The 13914-nt window shown below is 40.4% G+C and overlaps 1 protein-coding gene across 6 annotated transcripts in view; it reads left to right on the top strand.

The window, feature by feature from the left end:
* Window positions 1-9170: 9170 nt before the first annotated feature.
* The window catches only part of COL6A5 (collagen type VI alpha 5 chain), a 145669-nt gene continuing 140925 nt past the window's right edge, over window positions 9171-13914 (top strand). For 2 of the 6 annotated variants that reach the window (XM_046002243.1, XM_046002242.1), the window contains exon 1: window positions 9171-9372. The gene's annotated coding sequence lies outside the window, so the exon portion shown is untranslated. The remainder of the gene's footprint in view (window positions 9373-13914) is intronic. The other 4 variants (XM_046002245.1, XM_046002246.1, XM_046002244.1 and 1 more) reach the window with 3 other exon arrangements.

Genomic DNA, 13914 nt, shown 5'->3' with positions numbered 1-13914 from the left:
GAAGTTCTTTTTAGATCCTGGATATCAACCTTTTGTCTGTACTCTCATTTGTAAATATCTTCTCCCATTCTGTGGGTTGCCTCTTTGTTTTGTTGACTGTTTCCTTTGCTGTGCAGAAGCTTTTGATCTTGATGAAGTCCCAAAAATTCATTTTCGCTTTTGTTTCCTTTGCCTTTGGAGACATATGCTGAAAGAAGTTGCTGTGGCTGATATCAAAGAGGTTAGTGCCTATGTTCTCCTCTAGGATTCTGATGGATTCCTGTCTCACACTGAGGTCTTTTATGCATTTCGAGTTTATCTTTGTGTATGGTGTAAGAGAATGACTGAGTTTTATTCTTCTACATATAGCTGTCCAATTTTCCTAGCACCACTTATTGAAGAGACTGTCTTTTTTCCACTGTATATTTTTTCCTGCTTTGTCTACGATTATTTGACCATAGAGTAGAGGGTCCATCTCTGGGCTCTCTACTCTGTTCCACTGGTCTATATGTCTGTTTTTATGCCAGTACCATGCTGTCTTGGTGATCACAGCTTTGTAGTAAAGCTTGAAATCAGGCAACGTGATGCCACCAGTTTTGTTTTTCTTTTTCAACATTTCCTTAGCAATTCGGGGCCTCTTCTGATTCCATACAAATTTTACGATTGTTTGCTCCAGCACTTTGAAAAATACCGGTGGAATTTTGATTGGAATGGCATTAAAAGTATAGATTGCTCTAGGCAGTATAGACATTTTAACAATGTTTATTCTTCTGATCCAAGAGCATGGGATGGTCTTCCATTTTTTTGTGTCTTCTTCAATTTCTTTCATGAGTGTTCTGTAGTTCCTCGTGTACAGATCCTTTACCTCTTTGGTTAGGTTCATTCCCAGCTATCTTATGGTTCTTGGTGCTATACTAAATGGAATTGATTCTCTAATTTTCCTTTCTGTATTTTCATTGTTAGTGTATAAGAAAGCCACTGATTTCTGTACATTGACTTTGTATCCTGCCACATTACTGAATTGCTGTATGAGTTCTAGTAGTTTGGGGTGGAGTCGTTGGGGTTTTCCATATAAAGAATCATGTCATCTGCAAAGAGAGAGAGTTTGACTTCTTCATGGCCAATCTGGATACCTTTTATTTCTCTTTTTTGTCTGATTGCTGTTGCTAGGACTTCTAATACTATGTTGAACAAGAGTGGTGAGAGTGGGCATCCTTGTCATGTTCCTGACCTCAATGGGAAGGCTGTGAACTTTTTCCCATTGAGGATAATATTTGCTGTGGGTCTTTCATAGATAGATTTTATGGAGTTCAGGGATGTTCCCTCTATCCCTATACTTTGAAGCGTTTTAATCAGGAACGGATGCTCGATTTTGTCAAATGCTTTTTCTGCATCAATTGAGAGGACCATGTGGTTCTTCTCTCTTCTCTTATTGATTTGTTCTATCACATTGATTGATTTGTGAATGTTGAACCATCCTTGTAACCCAGGGATGAATCCCACCTGGTCATGGTGGATAATCTTTTTAATTTGCTGTTGGGTCCTATTTGCTAGGATCTTGTTGAGAATCTTAGCATCCATATTCCTCAGGGATATTGGTCTGAAATTCTCCTTTTTAGTAGGGTCTTTGCCTGGTTTGGGGATCAGGGTAATGCTGGCTTCATAAAAAGAGTTTGGAAGTTTTCCCTTCCTTCAATTTTTTGAAACAGCTTCAGGAGAATTGGTGTTATTTCTTCTTTGAAAGTTTGGTAGAATTCCCCAGAGAACCCATCAGGTCCTGGGCTCTTGTGTTTTGGGAGGTTTTTGATCACTGGTTCAATTTCGTTACCAGATATTGGTCTATTCAGGTTGTCAATTTCTTCCTGGTTCAATTTTGGAAGCTTATAGTTTTCCAGGAATGCATCCATTTCATCTAGTTTGCTTAACTTATTTGCATATAACTGTTGATAATAACTTCTGATGATTGTTTCTACTTCCTTGGTGTTAGTAGTGATCTCTCCCTTTTCATTCATAATTTTATTAATTTGCGCTTTCTCCCTTTTCTTTTAGATTAGTGTGGCCAATGGCTTATCGATCTTATTGATTCTTTCAAAAAACCAGCTTCTAGTTTCATTGATACATTCTACTGTATTTCTAGTTTCTACCTCATTGATCTCTGCTCTGATCTTGATTATTTCACTTCTTATGTGTGGAGTTGGTTTAATTTGTTGTTGATTCTCCAGTTCTCTAAGGTGTAGGGACAGCTGGTGTATTCTGGATTTTTCAATTTTTTTGAGGGAGGCTTGGATGGCTATGTATTTCCCCCTTAGAACCACCTTTGCTATATCCCATAGGTTTTGGACCAAAGTGTCTTCATTCTCATTGGTTTCCATGAATTGTTTAAGTTCTTCTTTGATCTCCTGGTTGATCCAAGCATTCTCAAGGAAAGTGGTCTTTAGCTTCCAGGTGTTTGAGTTCCTTCCAAACTTTCCTTGTGGTTGAGCTCCAGTTTCAAAGCACTGTGATTCTAAGAATATGCAGGGAATAATGTCAGTCTTTTGGTATCAGTTGAGTCCTGCTTTGTGACCCAGTATGTGGTCTATTCTGGAGAAGGTTCCATGTGCACTTGAGAAGAATGAGTATTCTGTTGTTTTAGGGTGGAATGTTCTGTATATGTCTATGAGGTCCATCTGGTCCAATGTGTCATTCAATGCTCTTGTTTCTTTATTGATTTTCTGCTTCGATGATCTGTCTATTACTGAGAGAGGCATGTTAAGATCTCTTACTATTAATGTATTCATATCAATATGACTCTTTATCTTGATTAATAGTTTTCTTATGTAATTGGGTGCTCCCATATTGGGGGCATAGATATTTACAATTGTTAGATCATCTTGGTGGATAGACCCTTTAAGAATGATGTAGTGTCCTTCTGTATCTCTGACTACAGTCTTTAGTTTAAAATCTCATTTATCTGATATGAGAATTGCTACCCCGGCCTTCTTTTGAGGCCCATTGGCATGAAAGATGCTTCTCCATTCCTTCACTTTCAGTCTGGGTGTATCCTTAGGTTCAAAATGGGTCTCTTGTAGACAGCATATGAATGGGTCCTGTCATTTTATCCATTCTGCAACCCTGTGTCATTTAATGGGTGCATTTAGGCCATTTACATTGAGAGTGATTATTGATAGATACGTTTTTATTGACATTTTGTTACCTTTGAAGTCTTTCTTTCTGTAGATTTTCTCTATATTTCTGTTCAATGATATTCTTAGGATTTTTCCTCTTTTATAGAACCCCCCTTAATATTTCCTGCAGTGTTGGCTTGGTGGTCGCATACTCTTTTAAGCCTTGCCAGTCTTGGAAACTCTTCATCTCTCCATCCATTTTGAATGTCATTCTTGCTGGATAAAGTATTCTTGGCTGCATGTCCTTCTCATTTAGTGTCCTGAATATATCTTGCCAGCCCTTTCTGTCTTGCCATGTTTCTGTGGACAGGTCTGACATTATTCTGATGGGCTTTCCTCTTTACGTAAGGAGCTTCTTTGTCCTAGCTGCCTTCAAGAGGGCCTGCCTACAATTATAATTCCTCATTCTTACTATTAGGTGTCTCAAGGACTTTTGAGAATCTATAATCTTGGGGGGAGACCATTCTGCCTCTAGTACATGAACGCTGGTTCTGTTTGCAAGATTGGGAAAATGTTCATGAAGAAATTGTTCCACTATATCTTCTAGACTTCTTTCTTTCTCCTCCCCTTCAGGGATTCCAATAATTCTGATGTCAGAACATTTCATGGCATCATTTATTTCCCTGATTCTGTTTTCATGGCTTCTGAGCTGTTTGTTCCAGGCTTCTTCCTGATCCTTTCTCTCTTCTGTCTCAGTTACCCTAGCTTTTAGAGAATTTATTGGAACTCATTGAGAGAATTGTGAACATCTTCCCTGGTGGCTTTCAGTTCTGCCCTAATCAATTCCGTTTGGTCATCCGTGGCTTTCTTCAACCTAGCTATTGCCTGGGTGATTGTTAGCCTGAATTCCCTTTCTGACATATTGTATATGTCGATAGCCATTAGCTCTGTTGCAGAAGGCCCATCCTCTGAGTTTTTCTTCTGTTGGGCATTCCTCCTCTGAGTCATTTTGGTGAGAGATGGCTGAATTATCAACCGTGGTGGTGTCAAGGTGCACCCTGGAAGGCTTCTGAGCAATCAAGAGTCCCCATCCAAAGGAAAGAAAAAAGAAAGAGAGAAAAAGAGAAAAAAAGAGAGGCAGAGAGAGAAAGAAAGAGAGAGACAGGAAAAAAAAGAAAGAGAAAAGAGAAGGCTCAGCCCAAATGGGCCCCAAGTTACGATTTATGAAGTATACAAACAAAAACAGACAAAGAAAAAGACATAAAAGTATATGACGAGAAAAAAAATGTATATTGTATATATATATATGTATATATATATATGCAAAAAAAAAAAAAAAAACCTCATCAAAAAGAACCGCAAGTATAAGATTTATATACACAAATACACAGAAACACTGATGGAATAAAAAGATGGGAGAGTGGTTATAAATTCTCAGTGTGGGCGAGGAAAGTTATTTTGATTCTTCCTGGATGTATCTTGATACCTTTGTTAAAGGACTCAACTTTCCTAAGATAAAGGGGGATTAAAAATTGGTTTACCTATAGAGGTAGCATTGATTGGGGAAAGGGGATTACCTTGAATTTTAACTCTATATGAATTTTAAAAAAATAAAAATAAAAAGAATAAACTAAATGAAGAATAAAAAAGAATAAACTAAATAAATTTTAAAATGAAGTTTAAAAAAATTTAAAAAATAGAAAAGCAAAAGAAACACATGGGTATATGTATCAAAAAGTTCAGGTTAAAAGGTTATTATGGAATTTGATGTACTGGACATCTCACTGTGATGGTAGATAGGTTAAAAAATTATCTATATATAAAAAAATGAACCAGAATAGTGGGAACTAATTAAAAATAAAAGTTGTATCTATGAAGTAGTGGTGGTTGTTCTCTTGTCGTATTCCCCTCCCCCTCAGTTGGCTTTCTGGGGGAGGGGTCTGCCACGTGGGTTTTCAGTCAATGATGTTCCCCGAGTTAAGTCCTCCTGCCCCCCTCAAGGGGGTGGGCTCTGAGGAAACCGGTTTTTCAGGTTTTTGTTCTCTGGAGGTTTTTATGTTTGTTTGTTCATTTGTTTTCTCTCACCTTGACAGCTTTTGATGGTTTTTGGAGGTTTAGAGGAAAGCAAAGTGCACCGAGACCTCCCTCTCAGAGAGAAGCCTCAGTCTGTTCCCCTCTGGGTGCTACAGAGCACATAAGTTCCCCCTTGGCCACTGGCAGAGCACGTTCTGAGTCACGGTCCCTGGGGACACAGGAACTCCTGCTTGTACCTAAAACCACGATAGCGGCAGCTGTCTGGGCAGTTCCAGACCGCCAGAGAGGTTCCAAGCAGTGATTGCACGCTGAGATTTTCCCAATGGCCTGGGCTGGAGTGCCTGGTCTTTTTCGGGTCTGAGCGAGCCGGGCTGGAGCCAGCATGCACTTCTCTCAGGGGAGGGTGTGGGGCACGACTCAGGCTCTGATAGCACAGCACGGTGCATGCGTGGGGACTGCAAAAAGTCTGTGCTTCTGCCGGCTGGCTGGCGAGGCTCCCAGCCCCTCCTGGGACCCAGACCCCATGTACTCTCAGATGTGCCCGTGGCTCAAGGACCAAGACTTGGTTTCTCCACTGCACTCTCTCTGGCTCAGCACCAGGGGTGGCTGTCCTGGGTCTGGGGACTTAAGCCCCTGTCCCTAACTGCCCCGATTCCCACAATTTCCCTCCATGATCCTTTGCTCTTTTTGAGTGCTTTCAACCAGACTCCAAGTTAATGCTGGTCCCCAGATGCAGGACACTCTCATATTGGGGTATTACTTTCCAATGGGTCTCTTCTGGTGGCTCCCTCCCCCTTTTGTTTATCTTTCGATATCAGTTCGACATTCCCACTCTGCTTTACCTGCCCACTGGCGTCTTCTGCCCCCGTAGAGATCCAGACGTGTATAATTCTGATCTCAGGCTGATTTCATGAGTGATTGGAGTTCTTTGGTAGGTAATCAGCTCACTTTAGGGTACAGGTTGAAAAGGCACCTCCTCCTACTTCCCCGCCATCTTGTCCCCCCCTCTATTTCATTGAATTCTTATCACACTGTTGTGTGGCAAACACAATTATCTCCACCATTTTTACATCACGTCACTATCAAAATTCATACTATTATTCAGATGGTGTTGCATTAACAGGGATAGCACATGTTCCCCACGATAGCTTGGGAATACATAATAAATTGTTATTCTTATTCAACAGGATTTTTAAAAAGATATTTTAGCATATTTTCAATATCTTTAAAATCAAGGTGGAGAAACAAAATTGAAATTGGCTTTGGGCTCTTTAAAAAGGCTCATAGCTATCATTCTTGATGGCTAAGTCAAGAGAACTTAGAGTTTGATATTTTAGGCTTCTTCTTACTGTAGGATCTGAGGGCAGCCTGTCCCTGAGGGTGCCACAAAAGAATGTTGACTATTTTGATTTGAAGCCACTTGGGAAACAGTCAATGCAAGGACACTCAGGAAAGTATGTTGGCTTAGTTATCAATATTGCATTTTATTTATTAATTTTTCTACCTACTGGTATACAGGCATGACAGAGTGACACTGAGGTACTTGGTGAAAGAAGTGTTTTCTTTTTTTCCCATATTTTAATAATTCTGATTGTATCAAGGTGAAAGTCAATCATGTTTATTTAGATTATCTCCAATCCAAAATCATCTTGCATATTTCTGGTAGCACAGGTTTCATGTTTTTGGAATTGCCACCAATATTTCTCAGTGGGAACTAAAGAATGAAGGCTAGAACACAATTTGATACGTTATCTTGTTATTTAAAACAGTTTCAAAAATCCAAGACTGTTGAGGTTGGGTTAATGAACAACAAATATAACTAGTGGTGAACTCTCTGGAAAACATTTAATATTCTTTCCACAATTCAGAAATTCTGGATTCCTATTATTTTATTCAGTAATTTTTCCTTTTCTAGAGAAGATGGTCATTTTCTAAAGAAAAGGACACCAAGGTCAGATACATGTACTATAAGTCCAGTTAGGCTATTTCCTGTATTAGGAAATAGAAAACTTGGTGATTTCAAATATTCAGCTTAAAAGTCCTACTTTCTCAAACAAACTAATGAGGTTAATTCTTCCTTAGGAGGATAAATTTAATTCTCAATAGAACGCAAACTTGGCATTATAATTTGTCTAGGGAGAAAGCTTGTTTAAATTTTACAACCAAAAGAAAGGAAAAGGAAGTGTTGAATTCCGTGGAAAAGGTTGTAGATTCCCAAAATCACTTTTCTGTCATACTGTGGTCATAAAAACGACATTGGAATTGAATTGTAAGTAAAAACATCTCTACAATAATACTTTCCAGAAAAGTTACTCAAAGAAGCCAACTTCCTTTGACTCCAATGTTATTTGAATACTACTTCACTAATTGTGAAGAAAGGGTCCCACCCTTCTCCTGAAGTGCAACTGCCTTCTTTTTCTCCCTCTGGATTTTACTGTGGATTGAGAAGGAAGGTTCAGTTTATAAATCTTTGTACACTGTGGATGTATGGACACAGCATGAGCAAGACCTCCACTGGGGCCAAGCGTGAATGTGAACTGGAAGTATAATTGGTCCCCAAGACTTCAGCCTTTGGAGCTTTCAGCCTTCAGTGTCACTTGCTGTGTTTCACTCTGATGGCCAAGGGCACATTTTCCATTAGAGTCTAACCAGAGTCTGAGACTCACGGATACTGATGTTGGTGGGAAGTGCCTCTCAACCAGGGAAATCATTCTATGGAAACTGGAGGGTTTTTTCCTGATGATGTTCTAGAAACAATGCTGTGTGGTGTTTTACAAAGAGCATGGCCTCCCATCTCCCCCAGTCATTCTGCTTTATTGGGTTTTGATGGTTCTTGTACATCACTTGGAGGATTGTTGAGGCAGGTCTTATTTGATAGAACAGGTCTGGTGGGTGGAACCAGGGATGGTGAACACTCACAGCATACCTCCCCACCCCCCAACACACACAGGCACACATGCACCCACACAGACACGCTTGCCCCTTAGTAGAGACAGGAACCAAATAAGCAGGTTCTGTGGCTTTGCCCTCTGTGGTCTAGGCTGAGACCTCCTCCCCAAACTGAACAGAACTGTGTTCAAATCCAGGATTTCAGGATGTTCTGTGAAGAACATCCCATAATCCTGACTGTATTAAGTGGATTCCAGAAGTCCATGACACCTTTGGCTTCGAGCAAATACACCATCTTCTGAGAAAAACCAATTTTCCTCCTTGTTAATAAAAAAAAGAAAGTTATTAGATTACTTCTATTTGTGTTCTTTTTGTGTGAAAAACTGATAATAAAGGGGAAAAGTCCTGAGAGCCTTCATTCATCTGCCTTCTCTCCATCCTTCCAACACCATCCCTTCTGAGAAATCCTTGGACTCCTTCTAATTTACTTCAGAAGCAGTCCCAGAATCCAGCAGCCTAGTCCCTCAGAGGTCCAGGCTGGGTGAGGGGGAGCTCCCATCTCTCATGTTTCCTCTTGGCTTCTTAATGAACGCTCATCAGAGCAAGTGATTTCAGCAATACCTCCCCGACAGACAGAATTCTAGGGCAGCAGCTGGGAACACGTGTGCATATAAAATAGCTGTGAGCACATGCCCAGGAAAAAAACAAGCAAACAAGTCCTTCATCTAAGAATAGGCAGGGCTTTCCAAGTTCTTCGTTGTGATCTGTGCTAAATCACATCTTCATTTTTGTTGCCTGCTCCACTTTCCAACTTTGCTCTTGCTGGGAGCTCCAGGAGGGAACTGCGACCCTTAGCATAGGTGTTCTCCACTCGCCCCCTGTCCCCCAGCTTCCCCTCTTTGGGCATTTTCTCCGCTTCTCTGCAGGAGGGCTCTGCAGATACCAGTGAGTAAATCCTTGGAGCTAAGCAGTGAGTCCGCAGCCCAAGCAGCAGCAGTGACCTCAGCTCAGCGGCCGGCAGATAAAGGCTGCCCTCGGTTTCTGAGAAACAAGTTCTTTTGGCAGCCCCCGGCTTCTCCGGAATCGCTGCTAAGCCAAAAGGCAGCTGGAGCGTCTCTGGACACTCACATGAAAACCCTCGAGCAGTTAAAAGCCCCAGCCAGTAGGGCAGCCTGGCCAAGGTCAAGGGTCAGCAGCGGCTATAAAGGGCTGCTGCTGGGTACCACCTGTGGCGCAGCGCGGACCCTGGGTCCTTGCGTGCGCTCCCTCCTGTCCTCCTCCTCCGTGGGCACCCTGCGGACCTCTGCAGAGCTGGGAGTTGGTCCCTGAGATTCTGAGCGGCCCCAGAGCCAGGGAAAGTTCGGTGAGTGTGAGTGTGAGGTGGTAGTGGCTTGAGGCCCAAGGGCGGGAGGAGAGCGCAGAGGGCCGATATGCCAGTGTGAGTGAGTTTATTCCCAGTGATTTTGCACCTGTGGGATGCACTAAAATCCCGAGCTCTAAGGAATCTCGCAAATGGTTGAGGTTCTTAAAGGCTAGACTTTTAGAATCGGAGAGGACATTAGAGCAGTGCTATTTGAAGTGTGAGGCAAGGACCCCCAGCATCCCCATCCCCTGGGCCTTGTTAGAAATGCAAATTCTAGGGCCCCAAGCAAGGTCAGCTGAACCAGAATCTCTGGGTATGGGGCCCAGGAATGTGTGCTTTCACAAGCCCTCCAGGAGAGTCTGCTGCAGCTAAGAAGTTTGCTTACCCCTGACCTTGAGGCATTTAGTTTAAGACTTGCACTCCTCACTCCAGGCAGGAACTCCCAAGGGAGCAGGAAGGCCTGCGTAGACGATAAGCCATGAGGCATTAGATACCGGCATAGATTCAGATAAAACAGGAAATTTGAAAGGCTCATGGCTGCGGGAACTGCTGTCCGGTGTCAAACTTGAACTGTCATCTTTGATTTCCTCAAAACAGCACTCAGTGTCTCTGCTATGTGCAAGGCTCCAAGCAAGGTTCTTTCAGGGTGAAGGAGGGAGTTGTGTACCTTTAAAATCTCCACCCTGGTGGAGTAGTTTTCCTTTAAACAGGATCTTTGTAATTTGGTGTAGTGCTTCATACCATCACATTTATTTGGGGTTTTTAGTATTTAACGGCTCCTTCTGAGTTTAATTTTTGTTATTGTTTTTAACCCAGAATGCCAGATTAGCTATTTTGAAAGAGATTTACTTCATGAGTTCTGAACAAAAATCCTTAAGAAAAACTCCAAAAATCCTTAAGACATATTAAGACATATTTTTTGATGTTTGTATTGAAGTCTACTTGATACATTTTACCTGTAGAATATATAGGGATCCTGAGATTTCCTATGAATCAAAGTGAGAAAGGCAATTTGTCATCTTCTTTAGTGAATCCAGTACCAGAGCTAGCTACCTCATACAAACTATGAGAAGAAATTCATTGCTTTGGGAAAGCGCCTTGGAAATGATTATGGATGTTGTAGGGACCCAAACTGTGCTGTTCTCTGATCTCCAAGGTTTTGAACCCTTCCTGCAGATTTCCTTCATCACTGCTCAGAACCTCACTCAAGACATATTTAATGACGAAGTTTGTATGAATGGTTTGCTGTTAGTTGTGTTTTTGTTCTCTTTTGGTGGCTTAACTTAAATATTAAGTCTAAATCTACTACTGAGTCCTTCTGAGACTCTGGAGCAAATCTCTGTGGATAGTTCTCAGTTTTCCCCTCTTGTCAATGGGTGGATGCAGGGTGTATGATTTTGAAGTGGCACTTGCCAGCAGTATTTCAAAGTATCTCCCCAGAGTTCCCTATCTGCTGTATGGTTACAATATTGAATCTTTATTAATATGTTAAGTAGACAAAATACTTAATACAATGATCATAGTTAGTTACGTAGGCTTGCTCACAGATTTCAAAGGTTAACTTCAGTTTTGAAAACAACTTTGGAAATGTCAGTTAAAATTGCAAGTTATTGCTAAGAATGGCATGTGCCTGTGAAAATAAAGCTTGCCACTGTAAATATTCCTCATCCTGAATCATAGCTGCACACTGAGCTTGCTTGTAAGAATTCAAAGAGCATATATACTCAACATTCTTTTATAATGGAATATAAGATTTGCAACATAGGTCTTATTTTTGTCACATTTTATGTTGTTATTTCCTTCCTTCAAGTTCAGATCACCTTCCAAAAGAGAAGAATTTTTAACCCTAGAACATTTATCCAGAACCTTCTAGCTCTGACAGAGGGGTATAGGCATTTGCTTGTGATGTGTATTTTTCTTAACATTGTCATTTCCTTGGGGGATGTCTCTGTCAATCTGCTAGGGTCTCAGATCGAGGTCCTCTCTCAGCAGGTACAGCGGAGGAGGTGATAGGCACTAGGCAAAGCTGGGACCTAGGATATAGAGGAGATTCATGCCTACCTTAAGAGGAAGGACTAGCTAGTGAGGCATTGGTAGTTGTGCTGTGGTCCCGCCATGGATTCTTCTGACCTGCTTGAATTCTAATTCTTCAAGTCATGTTTTGGGGTTCATACTGTCATTCAAGACTTGGTCTCTGAAAAGCCACTGTAAAATTCTACTTTTTTTGGTAGACCAAAGTGACACTTAGAGAATTCTCCCTTAGCGTGGTTGGAAGATAATGAAGAACATGAAAAGAGCAGAATAGTGGGATGAGAATTTTATAAGGACTATATACTACAGTAGAAGGAACATCATCTTTGCAGTCACAGAGACTGAAGGTTTGGGAGCAAGCAGTACTACCTCTCTGAGACTGTTTCTTTATCAGTAGTAAGGGGATAATCATTCATGCAAAAAGATCGACTCTTCTTGTTCATTCACCTTCAGTGTTTATTTCATTGGCTAGCTTTAGCTATAAAGGTTTGGAAGTGTGTTTTTATAGCTGAGCCCATTGCCCTATCCACTATAGGGGTTCTATCAACAAAGAGGGGCTATTGGGTAATGAATATGCAACTAGGAGTTTCTGAAAAATGAATACAGAACAAGAATGGTTCTTTAGAGATTGTAAAGTGACAATTGTTGTAGTCAATAGTGTTGTGTACATGTGTGTGCATTGAAGAATAGAAGGTGGTAGAGAAAATGTGATAATAACAAGTTTCTAGGCAACCGGATGGCTTGAGGATGTTCAAGTTAAGCAGACAGTCCCCTGAACTAGAAGTGGTCTGGGTGTGAAATTGTGCTAATAGCGTTATCTCTATTGAGGTCTTGAAACAGTTTACATAAATGGTTCTATTTAAATCTCAGAGTAATCTGGAGAGGTCAAAAAGTAGTGTTTATTACCACTTCGCTGATAGGAAAATTGAGGCTTAGAATTACTAAACTCTTGTGTATGAGCACATGCTTAGTTAGCACTGAGCTACTGTAGATCTTAGCTTTTCTGGTACCCAGTAGATCTCCTTAATCAGGAGGGATCATGTTGTAGAAGAAATGAGAAAAGGAAGTTAACTTTGCATACTTCATTTTTACAATTGCAATAAGGTAAGAAAAAGTTTGGGAAGAGGGAGATACATACTAAATTTTAAAATTCAATAATTAAAGATGATTTAATGATCTAAAAGCCCATATACCTGTGTTCAAATCTGCATTTAATCACTTACTAGCTGTGTAAACTTGGGTAAGACACTTAACACCACTATTTTCTTCTGTCTTCTGGAGGCAATAGTAGTACTTACTTCATAGGGATGTTATAAAAATAAAGAACAAGAAATAGTGATGGGTACATAATAAGGAATAAATGCTGTAAGTGCCTGCTTTTCAGATAGACCATAACTAACAGAAAAAATGGAAATCAATTGAGTTAATTGAGATAACTGACTATAAGTTAAATTTAGGAAAGAATCCAATAGTTTTTCTATAAAGTAGTAACAAGCAGCTAAGAGTATAATGAGAGGAAAATGTCTATTCTCAGTAACAATAAACTATAGAATAGCTGAGAACTATGAATGTAAAATGTGTAGGACCAACTCCTATTGGATCCTTCCTGCCTGAACTTTACCTTCCACCCTTGTCCAAACACACATTCAAAGAAATGCACAGAAAACCTAAAGCATCAGTGTGGGTTTTATGCAAAAATACATCCAAGAAAAAAGGAAGCATTTGTTATATGCAAAACAAAGATTAAGGATTGTTCCAGGAAACAGAAGAAAATTACTCTATACTCTAGGCATTAGAGAACACAGGTTTTCTAAAGGAAGGGCTCAGAGAAATGCAAGAAGTAACGAAAGACAAAGCCAAAGAAAGCACAGAAAGGAGATAAAACCAAAACCTAAATTAGAAGGCATAAGTTAACCTGGTGGAAAATTGAATTTTGACTTGGAGGAAAACTGGGAAAAAATGTCATAGATTGCAGAGGGCAAGGACAAAGAGAGAAAAATAGGATAATAGTGATGGAAAATGAGAGACACATGGTGGATTTTCTGACAAAAAAAGGATAAAAGGAACTGAAAATAAATATAAAACATATTGTATTTCTATGATCTCAAATTATCATTAATGTCAAGATGTACCTTTGATTTAAAAATAGTTTTTGGGCAAATAAAAAGGAACAATAAAACTGTATATTAAATGAAACAAGATGGGATTGGGAGGGAGACAAACCATAAATGACTCTTAATCTCACAAAACAAACTGGGGGTTGTTGGGGGGAGGTGGGGATTGGGAGAGGGGGAGGGGGTTATGGACATTGGGGAGGGTATGTGCTATCGTGAGTGCTGTGGAGTGTGTAAACCTGGCGATTCACAGACCTGTACCCCTGGGGATAAAAATACATTATATGTTTATAAAAAAAAAATTGGAAGGGGAGGCAAACCATAAGAGGCTATGGACTCTGAAAAACAACCTGAGGGTTTTGAAGGGTCAGGGGTGAGAGGTTGGGGGGAACAGGTG

The sequence above is a fragment of the Meles meles genome, chromosome 4 (assembly GCF_922984935.1).
Source record: "Meles meles chromosome 4, mMelMel3.1 paternal haplotype, whole genome shotgun sequence".
Taxonomy (NCBI): Eukaryota; Metazoa; Chordata; class Mammalia; order Carnivora; family Mustelidae; genus Meles; species Meles meles.
This window is presented reverse-complemented; position numbering and strand designations above follow the sequence as displayed.